Source organism: Triturus cristatus, chromosome 2_2 (genome assembly GCF_964204655.1).
Source record: "Triturus cristatus chromosome 2_2, aTriCri1.1, whole genome shotgun sequence".
In the NCBI taxonomy this organism is placed as follows: domain Eukaryota; kingdom Metazoa; phylum Chordata; class Amphibia; order Caudata; family Salamandridae; genus Triturus; species Triturus cristatus.
The window spans coordinates 772,034,843-772,046,947 of record NC_140582.1 but is presented as its reverse complement, the minus strand read 5'-3'; the positions used below and the strand labels follow the sequence as shown (position 1 = coordinate 772,046,947).

Below are 12,105 nucleotides of genomic sequence, written 5' to 3'. Positions count from 1 at the left end.
TTTGCTGTTTGTTCAGTCCTGGAAATAGAGTTGTGATGTCATCTGTGGTGGTTGAGTATTTAAGGTTCTCTTTGTAGATTATAGCGATGCCTCTGCCATTTCTGTTGGCTCAGTCTTGGTGCAAGGTCTTGTATCCATCGTGGTGGCTGTAGCGATGTCCATTATGGATGCTGGGTTCAGTCATGTTTCTGTGATGAAGACGGCATCTGGGGCATGAGTCGCGATGGTATCCCAGACTTCCATGGCGTGTTTTCCAAGTAAGTATGCATTGATTAGCATGCAGTTGGTTTTTCCACATGTGTTGGCGTCAGCCTTTTTGGATGGATGTGTGTGACACGGTGTGGCTGATTGGAAAGGCATGGGTATTAACCTCTGTGTTGCAGGTGAAGCAGCAGTTCCGGGAGGAGAAAGGGCCATTGATGGTACTGAGAGCGGCGTGGGCGCAGTTGTTGTTGTTTTGTCCATGGGGTTCAGGACTCAAAGTTCATCTGAGGTGAAGTGGTGGCAGTCCGTGGGAGTTGGGGTTCTAGTGCTGGGTGTGGTTCAGGCATGCACACGGCATGCCCCCTTCCCACATCTGCTCACTGATCTCTGTGTGTTCTCCAAGCCATAGGAAAAAACAGGGTGCCGAAGGAGGGAGTAGGGAAGGAATGGTGGAGACTTCCATACCAGAGATGGTGGAGTGTGAACAGGAGGCAAAGAGAGGGGGACAGCACTCATGACATGGTCAGTGACATCAATGATGACATCACTGACTGCATCTTCCACAGAACCACTCACATCCCCATACAACCTCTCATATGCCCACTCACACAACCATTACCCATAAACGTACTTACACAACTACTCACTTATCCATATAGCCACTCACACACCCACTCACTCACTCATAGAGCCTGATCATACAACCAGTCACTCACCCATACAACCACTCACAAATCCACTCACCCATACAGTTACTGACACCCAATTATTCACTTATACAGCCACTGACACACCCACTCACTCACCCATACACCCTCTCAACAGAGACACTCATTCACCCATACAACCACTCACACACTCACTCACATACCCACATCACCACTTACATACCCATTCACACATCCATACAACCACTCACACAGCCACTCACTCCCCCATACAGCCAATACCAAAAACACTCACTCTTCCGTACAGTCACTCACACATCAACTCACTCAAACAGTCACTCACTCACCCATAGAGCCATGTACAAACCAAGTCACTCACTCATACAGCCATTCAGACACCCACTTAGTCACCAAACAACCTCTGACACACCCACTCACTCACCAGTGCAGCCACTCACACATGTACTAAATCACCCACACAGCTACTCACACACTCACGTACACACCTGTACAGTCACTCAGACACCCATTCACACACAGATACATACAGCCACACAGTGACTCACATAAACTATTCTAATAAAAGGAATCACTCTGGTAGTACACAAAGTATAGTAACGTATCTTTTGTGGTACCTTAATATATACGTTTACCACAAAAAAACATTTAGAAAACACTCACAATCACTGGTAAATGTCATCGTTGACGTCATTTTGGATGTCATTTTGGATGTCATTAGTGGTGTCACTAACCATATCATCAGAGATGTAATATGTGATGTCATAAGCAGTGCATTGCTGGGGATAAGTTATAGTTAGCTCAGGAAACTATAACTGCTGAATTTCTATGTTTTTGTATGAGTGAAATCTGTGCCTAACTCTAGCTTTCCTGTAACCTTTGTTTTTATTCAGCGAATATTAACTATATATAGATTGGCGGGATATGTGTGACTTTTCGGCAGATGTCCAGTATTTACCAGAATCAAAGAGTCCTTATATCAGGGGTTTCAACACAATTTCTCACAGAAGTGAAAAGTTCATATTGGACCTATTGTAAAAAAAGAATTTCCTTTGGTCCCAGAGCCCCTTGTGTCTACTACGGCTTGCCCTTTGCATCAGTTTCCCTATGACTATTTGTATTTGGAGCAATTAGTTTATCCTGAAATGATAACAATTTCTGTATTTATAGCCCCTAAGGAACCACTGTATTCCTTTTCACAGGTATGTTCTTACATTGTTATCTCAGGTATCAGGCACTGGGCATTTCCCCGGTGGGCCGCCATGGTGGGGGCTGGTTTTGGACCCTTGGGGCCGTTTTTGTTACCGGGCTGGCAATTTCAGCCCCCTGTCACAATACCGACCAAAACTGGCCCTAACAAACAGCTCAGCCGCACTCCCTCCCTCCCCTGCAGGGGGGCCGGATGAGCAGTTTGCCAGGGCCGGTTTTGGTTCCCACTCCGGCCCTGCCAATGACTCTTTCAGACACGCAAAATCTCTTTTAATTGACTTCAATGTTCTAGTCACACAACAAAAGGTCATCATTTTATGGTGCTTTTAATGCCAGGTTATCTCATAGTAATTACATTATTTTAGAATGTACTTCTGTTTCTTAATGTCAGTGTAAACGTAGCACAGAAAGATAATTAGGCCTGGGCTAAATTTCCGTTCCGCTCGTGGAAATTGCGATAATTTGACATTTTCGAGTTCCGCGGAGAGCGCGAAAATGTCAAAATTTCCGCATTCCGCAGCTTAGCGATAATTAGTTTCTTGCTCGCGCTGTAAAATGATACATTCTCGCGCGCACGTGATCGCCTTAACTGAATCCCTGCGTTCGCCGACAAGTTTTCCCGATCCGGTCGCTGGTAGCCATTTGCGCTGTCTCGCGACAGTTCGCGCCCGCAGTAATGTCATTGGACGCGCGATCACGTCTTTCTTCTCGCGATCATGCACCGCGAGAAGAGTGAAAACAAGATGGCCGCGCCCGCAAGCAACCGCATGGGTAAGTTGGCGAGCCACGACCACGCAGAAAATACCGCGAACGGGCGGGAAAAAAACTTCTGCATCTTCGCGATATTTCCGCGTGTTTGCGGAGATTTTTAACATTTTCGCGATAATTTGCGAAAGTCACTTTCGCAAATTCCGCCCACCCCTAAAGATAATGTCATCTAATGTATCGCTAGCAGGATACAATGACCATTATTGCCACGTCACTGTAGGGGTGGGATGAATCCGTTCCCAGCTTTCTGATGTTTACAAAAGATTTGTGTATATCAGATGGTTCTTTTTCCTGAGACATAATCATCACTTATTTTGTATTAGTTGACAATGTGTTCTATTTGTATTGGCCCATCCTGTTAGCAAATCGTTCATCATTCCAACAGTTCTGACCCAAATGATGGCTTCTTCCACATACAATTGTTTAGGAATTTTCCAACTTTCACCTCTCATGACATCTTCCGTTCTTTGGCCATGGCCTGACATACATAATTAGTAGGCTCCCCTCATTCCCAGAAAACTGTTCGGCATTTACTTGCTGGGTGTAAGAATCTTGCAGCCATCAATGGATACAGGTTTTCCTATCACACTATCTATGTTTAAGAAATTTGGTGATTTGCACTATGATGAAGGCCTCTTTTAGTTGCGAGAGCCCTTCTCGCAGTCATACGATTCATCTTTGCGCTAATTTTACTATTGGCATGAATAGGCAACACTAGGCTCTTCATTAATTCAAAAATCTTCAACTGGAAGAATAAAAGAATTTGGTTTGGATTCTTAATCCTACATGAAAGAAGAAAATGATATTGAGGCACTTTTTGTAGAGAATAATCTACTTTCTGCAAAATTGCCTTCCCTCTTCTATCCCTCCACAATCCTTTTCAATCCAAATAACAGACTTACACACCCACCGCTCAAATTAATTTAATATTTCCCAATACTTATTCACCACTAATCCTTTTTGGGCTCTGGAGTAGAGTGCTACTCGCCAAAAAAGCGCTTCAACGCTTTGTCGGGGGAAGTAAGTGCTAAATAAATGCAATTACAATACAATTATATTTATCTTGATATCCCACAGAAAGGGATGTGGGAAAGTGACCTAGTGTTATGTGCATATATGAAAAAGACTTTCAGATCCAGGATGGATTGCTGGGTCAGGTGGGGAACGTAATGTTTGTCAAGCCTGCTTTGAGGAGCTGACACTTACCCCAGGACCTGCCACACTAGAATGTTCAGATCACGTTACCACAAATGCGCACTTTGCGTGGCCTATTTTTATTGCAGGTCATTACAACAGTCAGTTTCATCAGCGCAGAGGGGATTGTGACACTGTTGGGATGATTGTTATTCAAATGCTTCTTGAAATAGAAATAAAATATATGTAAAAGTTCTCTTATCTCTTAGTAGATGCCAAACTTCACAATCCCTAAAGATCACCATTCAGTTCAAGTTACTAAAAAGAATAAGTCATGCATGAACTTTTTTGTCTTATTTCTTTACTGTTGTCTTTTTTAAACCAGACCATGAGGCTAGAGAATTCCCTTGACAAGAGTGAAAACGGCAATAAAAACGACATAAAAGATTGTTACCTCTTTTCTGTACACGGAGAGCTTCCTTTCAGAGATCGCATTCATAAAATGCTCTTTTGTAAAGAAAACAATCATTTCTCTTTGCAAAAAGTGTTATGAAAGAGATTTTGCTCTTCCAACAGTTACCTAAACGATTTTATAGCAGCAGCAAATTGAATTGAACATTTACATTATCCGATCTAGCCTAAAAAAATATATCATTGAGGTAAAGAGTGACTATAGCGTTTGGAAATTGTCAGAGATGCCTCTAAGAGCAGTGGATAATCCACCCACCCTAGTTAGAGTTTATTGATGTCAAGCACTCTAACAAAGGCAAGCAGGACACCAAGTGGTTTCTGGTAGATCCCCCGCAACCCCCAATCCGGACCATCGTCTCTGACAGCACTTCCAGCCAGCTCATCAGTAAATAGGCAGCACTTTGTAGTAATAAACTCAGGAGTCGTGGATCCTTTAGGTTAGTTTATTACTGGTCAACACAGCAGAGGCAACAAAAGACATCCACCTTCGACAATAAACGTCTTCGCATACATTTGAAAAACCTGGAATCCTCTGACACCATCACCCAGCAACCCATGAACATTCCTAATGAAACCCTGCCACACAGGCTAACACTCTAAATCTAATAACCAGGCATAACATATCCCCCTTTCTCATTTTTTGAAAACAAAATAAGCGTTACACATAAATATAAAACAACCCCAACTTTCACATAAACTCTACGACATAGATTCACTCACGAAAACGCATGGGAATTCTGCTTGTCCTACTACTCCTCCTCACAGTAGAACGCACATCACCAGTTCTACAACCAGCATCTAAAGCATCAGAAGAGTAAGGCTCTCCTGTCCCACTTGTTTCCCTAGCTTTAACAATTTTACCTACATTCCACCAACTTCCCCCTTCAACCTTTACAGCATTCCTACCGATTTCTATGACAAGGATGGGTAGTCCAAACTTACTCTCTCCTTTCTTGACATGTATGGAAGATTTAATCCTAACAAAATCCCCCACCTGCACTTCAACAAGCCTAGCGGAATTTTTCTTATCATACCACCGCTTTTGTTTGACTTGAGCACTCCCAACATTCCTTTTCACGATCTCCATCAGACTGTTGACATCATGTAACAATTTGATCCACTTATTCATCCAACCTGGTCGGAAACATGTATTGGCTTTACGTCCTCTCAATAGCTCAAATGGAGAAACTCTAGTGGTGGAATGAGGAGTAGTTCTATAGAACCAAAGCATACTATCAATGGAACCTTGTATATTAACTCTTTCACTCTTAGCCCATCTGATACAGTCACCCACCACTCTGTTCATGCGCTCCACTTGACCGTTAGACTGTGGGTGATACAGCGAACTTTTCGTGTGTTTAATGTTGGAAGACTTTAGAAAAGAATCAAACTCTACACTAACAAATTGAGTACCATTGTCCGTGACCAATGTCTCAGGAAACCCCTCTCGAATAAACACCTCTCTCAAAAACATAATCACCGTAGAAGAAGAAATATCCTTAACAACCTTAACCTCTGGCCATTTTGAGACATAATCGATTAAAACCAGAACAAAACGTCCACCATTCTGCAAGCCTTCTATTGGCCCCATGATGTCCAACCCCAACTTACTCCAGGGACCCGGTGGACAGTCAACTGGCAAGAGTGGTGGGGTCTTTACTTTCAAGCCTTTATCAGCTTTGCTGCATATGACGCACCTGTCAACAACTTCTGTGACATCCGAATCCATAGATGGCCACCAGAAACCATCTCGAACTCTTCTTGTATTCTTACCACCAGAAACATGGACCACATCGAATTGGTACTGCATAAGCCTTGAAACCATTCTCACAATCCTCGGTGAACAACACTTGCTAGTACCAGCACTAAGAATATTCACCAAGGGTTTATGATCGGTCCTCAAAGTGAACCGTCTTCCCCAAACATACGTACGAAACTTACTCACAGCCCAGAGACAAGACAACAACTCTTTCTCTATTACTGAATATTGCATTTCTGCATCCCTTAAAACTCTGGATGCAAACGCAATAGTGTTTTCACCACCTCGAGTATCTTGCGTAACAACGCATCCCAAACCCACTTGACTTGCATCCACCGTGATACAAGTAGAAAGGGAAGGATCATAAGGCTTGAGTGCCTCACTATTCTTAAGTAGAACTTTCACAGTCTCCAAAGCTGCACTACACTCGTTCGACCAACCGAACACAACACCCTTCCTCAATAAATAGCTGATTGGCCTAACAACCGAGGCATAGTTTGGAATAAATTTAGAATAATATTCCAATAAACCCAACAGAGATTTAACCCCTGTTTTATCCTTCGGAATGGGCGCATTGATAATGGCATCCAACAAACCTTGCCTAGGACGAATACCTTCGCCAGAAATGTGATGCCCCAAATACTCGACTTCATCACATAAGAATTTACATTTTTCTGGCTTCACTACCACTTCATATTCTCTGAACGTTTCGAAGACCTTCCTCAACAAAACATTGTGCGAACTAATATCTTGGGAATGAACCAGCACGTCATCTTGGAATACCAGCACCCCTTTGATTTCACCCAACATACCCTGCATCACACGTTGGAAAACCGACGCGGCAGAAGCCAAACCAAATGGCATACGTTTATAGCGGAAAGTTCCCAGAGGAGAAATAAATGATGTAAAATGACGAGATTCCTCCTCCAATTCAATCTGGTGGTAAGCATTTCCCAAATCTAATTTGGAAAAATATCTCGAACCCCTGACGCATGCAAACAAATCGTCAATTTTTGGCAGAGGATGAGAATCCACCCAGATCTCCTTATTCAGGGACCTAAGGTCCACACAGACACGCAACTTACCACACCTCTTACGCGCTACGACAAGAGGAGAAAGCCATAAAGAAGACTCTGTTTCTTCAATGATGTCTTCTTGGCACAAGCGCTTAATCTCTACTTCAAGGTCCTCCCTAACACTGAACGGGACACCCCTTAGCTTGTGCTTAACCGGTAGTGACCCTTCTTGAACAATAATTCGGTGCTTGAACCCTCGGATCGTTCCTAAGCCCTTAGAAAAAACAGTAGGAAAAAGTTGTTCCCATTTTACATTGCCATCAAAGCCACCATCAGAAACTGTTAAAACTTGCACCCTACAACCTGGTTTTAGGATCATCCCAAATAACCCCTGGTGAAACCATCCTAAAATATTTAGTCCTTTGACAGCAACATAAATCTTGCCCTTGATCACTCTACCATCAAATCGAAGTTTATCCTCAAAGTATCCCAACAGTTCTATCCTACGACCCTCATAAGATACTGGCGAGCGATCGAGGGGTAGCAGACTCCTATCTCCCCAAGTTTCCTCAAATAGTTCCTTGGTTATCATTGTTATCCTAGCTCCAGAGTCTACAAGTAAATTAAGTGCTTTGTCCCCCACCAAAATCTCAACGATCGGATCGACACAGTCTGTTTCATCAGAAATCTTTAAAACATGATCAGGACTATCTAGAACAACACCAATTGTTTGTGAATCTGACTCACAGTCTGACTCTAACACACATGCAACAGACCTTTTTTGCTCATTAAATTTCTTCTTGAAACAAACTTTGGCAAAATGCCCTGTTTTTTTGCAATAACTGCATATAACATTTATCCCTGGGCATCTTGTCCCCTTCTGATGTTGTTTGTTACCACATCTATTGCACATATTTTTGGGGTCATGTGAGACATACACATTTTTCTTTGAAGTGGATCTTTTAGACTCATTATCTTTGACCTCTGGTTTGGGGTCACTGCGCTTGAATTTTGAACTGGACGAGATCGCATTCACCGGGTCTGGAAGCTTGTCTTCCAATTCTTTTAAAGATATTTGTGAAGTTTCGATACTTTTAGCTATCTTAATAGTTTCATCTAAATCAGGATTCGAGAGAGAAAGAAGTTTTTGTCTTATCTGTTTGTCACTGCAGTGACAGACAAATTGATCTCTGATCAGTTGCTCTAAAAATGTCTCAAACTGACATTCAGAGGCAAGTTTCCTTAACGCAGAAACATACATGTCAACATCTTCTCCATCTTTTTGTTGCCTCTTGAAGAATTTGTGTCGAAGAACCATCAGGCTAGGTTGTTTGTGAAACCTTGTCCTAAGTTTGGTCACTGCATCTTGAAATACATCTATGTCTTCTCCTGGAACATGAACGATCTCAGGAAGATGTTTGAAAATGGACCTGCCTTCAAAACCAAGTGAATGAAGGAGTAAAAATCTTTTACGTTCATCGCCGAATCTGGATGCTCCAATAGCACCCAAATAGGTTTGGAAAGCATCAAACCACAGTTCCCACCTAACTGGTGGATGCCCCGCAGATTCCAGAAAGGCAGGAAGTGGACTGACTGATTGCATATTGGTAGTGAATGACAAAGGATACGTACAGAATGGTGATCAAAAGCTTTGAGAGAGAGAAAGAAAAAAAAATGAAAAGAGAAGAAATCAGAAAAGTAACAACCCACATAAGAAATTATTCACAAAAACATCAAATCTGGGTTTCGTATGCAGAACACGGGAAGAATCTGCTTCGACAGGAAAGAAATACAGAATCTGGGAGAAAAGAAACAATTTCTTTAAAAAAATGTTAGTGTGCAGATCACAGGAAGAATCTGCTTCTTTTTCTTTAAAACTGAAGAAAAATAACTGTGTGCAGATCACAGGAAGAATCTGCTTGTTTTTCTTTACCATCAAGAAGAAAAAATGACTGTGTGCAGATCACAGGAAGAATCTGCAATCTTCGTAAAGAAAATAAATACATATATGTATGTGTGTGTGGATCACAGAAGCAATCCACAGAAGAAACGGTAATCTTTGGTTGTACAACCGTAGACTCGACTGCAGCACAGGAGCTGAATCACTCGAGTGGTGATTGTTGCTTGGCAACTAGAACAGAAAGACTGACGTGAGCAGATGCCTCAGACGTGTTGCCGGTTCGCGCGTGCGTAATGCGAATAAAATTAGCACTTTCTTCGCGCATGCGCAGCAAGTCTGTAAATACGAGAAAAATCCCCATAAACGACTGAGGCAGAAGGAAACCAAGCGATAATACACCGTGGTACCAGAAAAAGCGGCAGATGAATCGATCTTCCTCTGGTCAGGGTAAGTTCGTGTTTACACGAAAAACGGTTGCCAGTCTGTCTTTGTTTTTAAAAATTAGACACCCTTACCTTGCAGCTGCGTAAGAGTGTATTTTCCGAGGATCGGGGAAATCCTGGTTGTCTCGAGGCGTCGGAGCAGCTCCTCACCCACCTCAGTTTGAAATAGGTTGTCTTTCTTTGGCTTGTCTTGACGAGGCTGAAATACTCGCGTAGGCTCAAGGAAACAGCTGTGTAGACCGGAATCGTCGCCAGTCAAATTGTAGTAATAAACTCAGGAGTCGTGGATCCTTTAGGTTGGTTTATTACTGGTCAACACAGCAGAGGCAACAAAAGACATCCACCTTCGACAATAAACGTCTTCGCATACATTTGAAAAACCTGGAATCCTCTGACACCATCACCCAGCAACCCATGAACATTCCTAATGAAACCCTGCCACACAGGCTAACACTCTAAATCTAATAACCAGGCATAACACACTTCCAATAAGATCCCAGTAGGAAGAGTTATGCAGAGAGAAAAGCACTGAAGATTAATTGTATTGGCCAGCCAGAAGTGTCGCAAGCTCACTCTACCCCCACATGTGTGAACGTTCCAGAATCTAACAAAGAGAACTGCGGCGATGAGACGGTGCAAGGGTTACCTATGCCACCCTGATGGATAATCAATTGTACACCCCCCTGTTCCCCGAAATTGGAAAGGTGTTGAGTAGTAACTCAGGATCTGATTTTATCAAACATTTCAGCCACATCAAGGTGCAATAGATATGAGTCACGGAGTACCCTGTGGACAATACTAGTAGCTCCAAGTGTACGTTTTTATGTGGGTTTCCTAATGAGGGGCTTGGTGCCTTAATATGAGCACTGACTATTAAATGAATGAAACTAAAGACGAGGGCATTTGTAACGTGCAAACTATTCTGTGTTGATGTCACCCTTGAAGTCTGGAAAAGTTAGGTTGTTTAGAGCCTTTTTTTGAGTTATTGAAGGGATTTCAAATGGTGTATTTAAATGGAGAGTGGGTTCCAAAAAGGTGCCTTATCATCGAATACCTTGCTGCCTCTGGAGGCGGTTTCAAAGCGTGGGGTCGTCAAAAGCTTCTGCTCAATGCTGCACAGAGTGTGCCACTGGATTGTATATTGTAGGCACTAGGTACTGTGTTTTTTAGGAAGAATATGCTTTCCAGTTGACAATGTAACCTTGTTCACAACGGTAGCCAATGATGTGAGCTTCCTGCAGATGTAGTGTTATTCCTTTGGCATTAGTTATCTTTGTGTACCTTCCGCAGTCTACAGGTTTGGTGATACCATGTGTTAAAATGGTGGTGCCCACAACAAAATGTGTTTTTGTATCTGAAAAGGTGTACCCTCTTATTGCAGTCTCTGGGGATTACCGAAGGATGGCATTGCTGAAGACTTTGTAAGGAAATATCCTGTGAATAATTGAATATGGCTAAAGGAAATGCCACCTGCCACTTACGATGGTATTTTATTTTTAAAGACTTAAATGAAAATGTTCAAAGATAGCCTAGCAGCTTCTCCATAATGGCACATGATGAGACATCAAAGAAGGGTAAAATTACAGGCAATCACACTCAATGGCAATGCTTCATTTATGAAGGTAATCTAGGATATGATTGTGGCTTTGCCACCTGTCTTAATTTCCTAATCTAGAAGCACTTATATTTAAATTACTTTGCAAGCAAAATAAATGATCGAAGAATCAGAGAATGCAATTACCATACTTAACAGGGTACAATTAACATATACTCTGCTTTCCACAAGATTTTCAAAATAATTACTAGAGGGTCATGAAGAAACAGTCTGTTTCCCTACTCAGATCAGCCTTCAGAGCAATGTTTTCATCAACTGTATTTAGATATCAAAGTAGTTCTGCATTATTAAAGTATTGTGCAGATAACAAGATTAAAGGTAGGTTCCTCACTCAAAGGGTACATATTGTTTACATATTGTCTTATGTATTTTAGGCATAGCTCGGCAATGCAATTGTTGGGTTCGTGAAGAGTGCAGAAATTAATTTTGCCCTATTGGATGATAAGAACTTGACCTCAGTGTTGATGGCACTTAATAAAGAACAACGTCTCCTTCTTTGCATTAGTGACTTTTCCTTATCTGGATAAGATGGTTCAAAAGTGACCAGCAAAGTAGTGTGAAACTGCATGCAACAATCAGGTGATTGGTGGGACACATTATGATGTTAGTTGTGAATAATAAAACTCTTCTATCCAGTCATTCGCTTATGCATCCCCAATGCATTAACGCACTCAGTCATTCAAATGCAATTTTTAAACTCATTAAAGCACTATTTCGTTCAACCACAAGCCCATCCGCAATGCCACACATATATAGTAATAAAAGAATTAGCAGTCACTTTCCAGCTTATTGGGTGGCGTTGTCAATGATTTTTTAAGTTGAAATCTGGTGCCTGCGTTTGTTGATTCTTTTTATAATTCACAGTTTAAAGCAGATGACAGAGGGCACAGGATAGAATTT

The 12,105-nt window shown here is 42.0% G+C and overlaps 1 protein-coding gene across 2 annotated transcripts in view; it reads right to left on the bottom strand.

The window, feature by feature from the left end:
- SGCZ (sarcoglycan zeta) overlaps positions 1–12,105 on the bottom strand; it is a 4,297,431-nt gene that overhangs the window by 3,576,830 nt on the left and 708,496 nt on the right. The gene's annotated exons all lie outside the window — the stretch shown is intronic.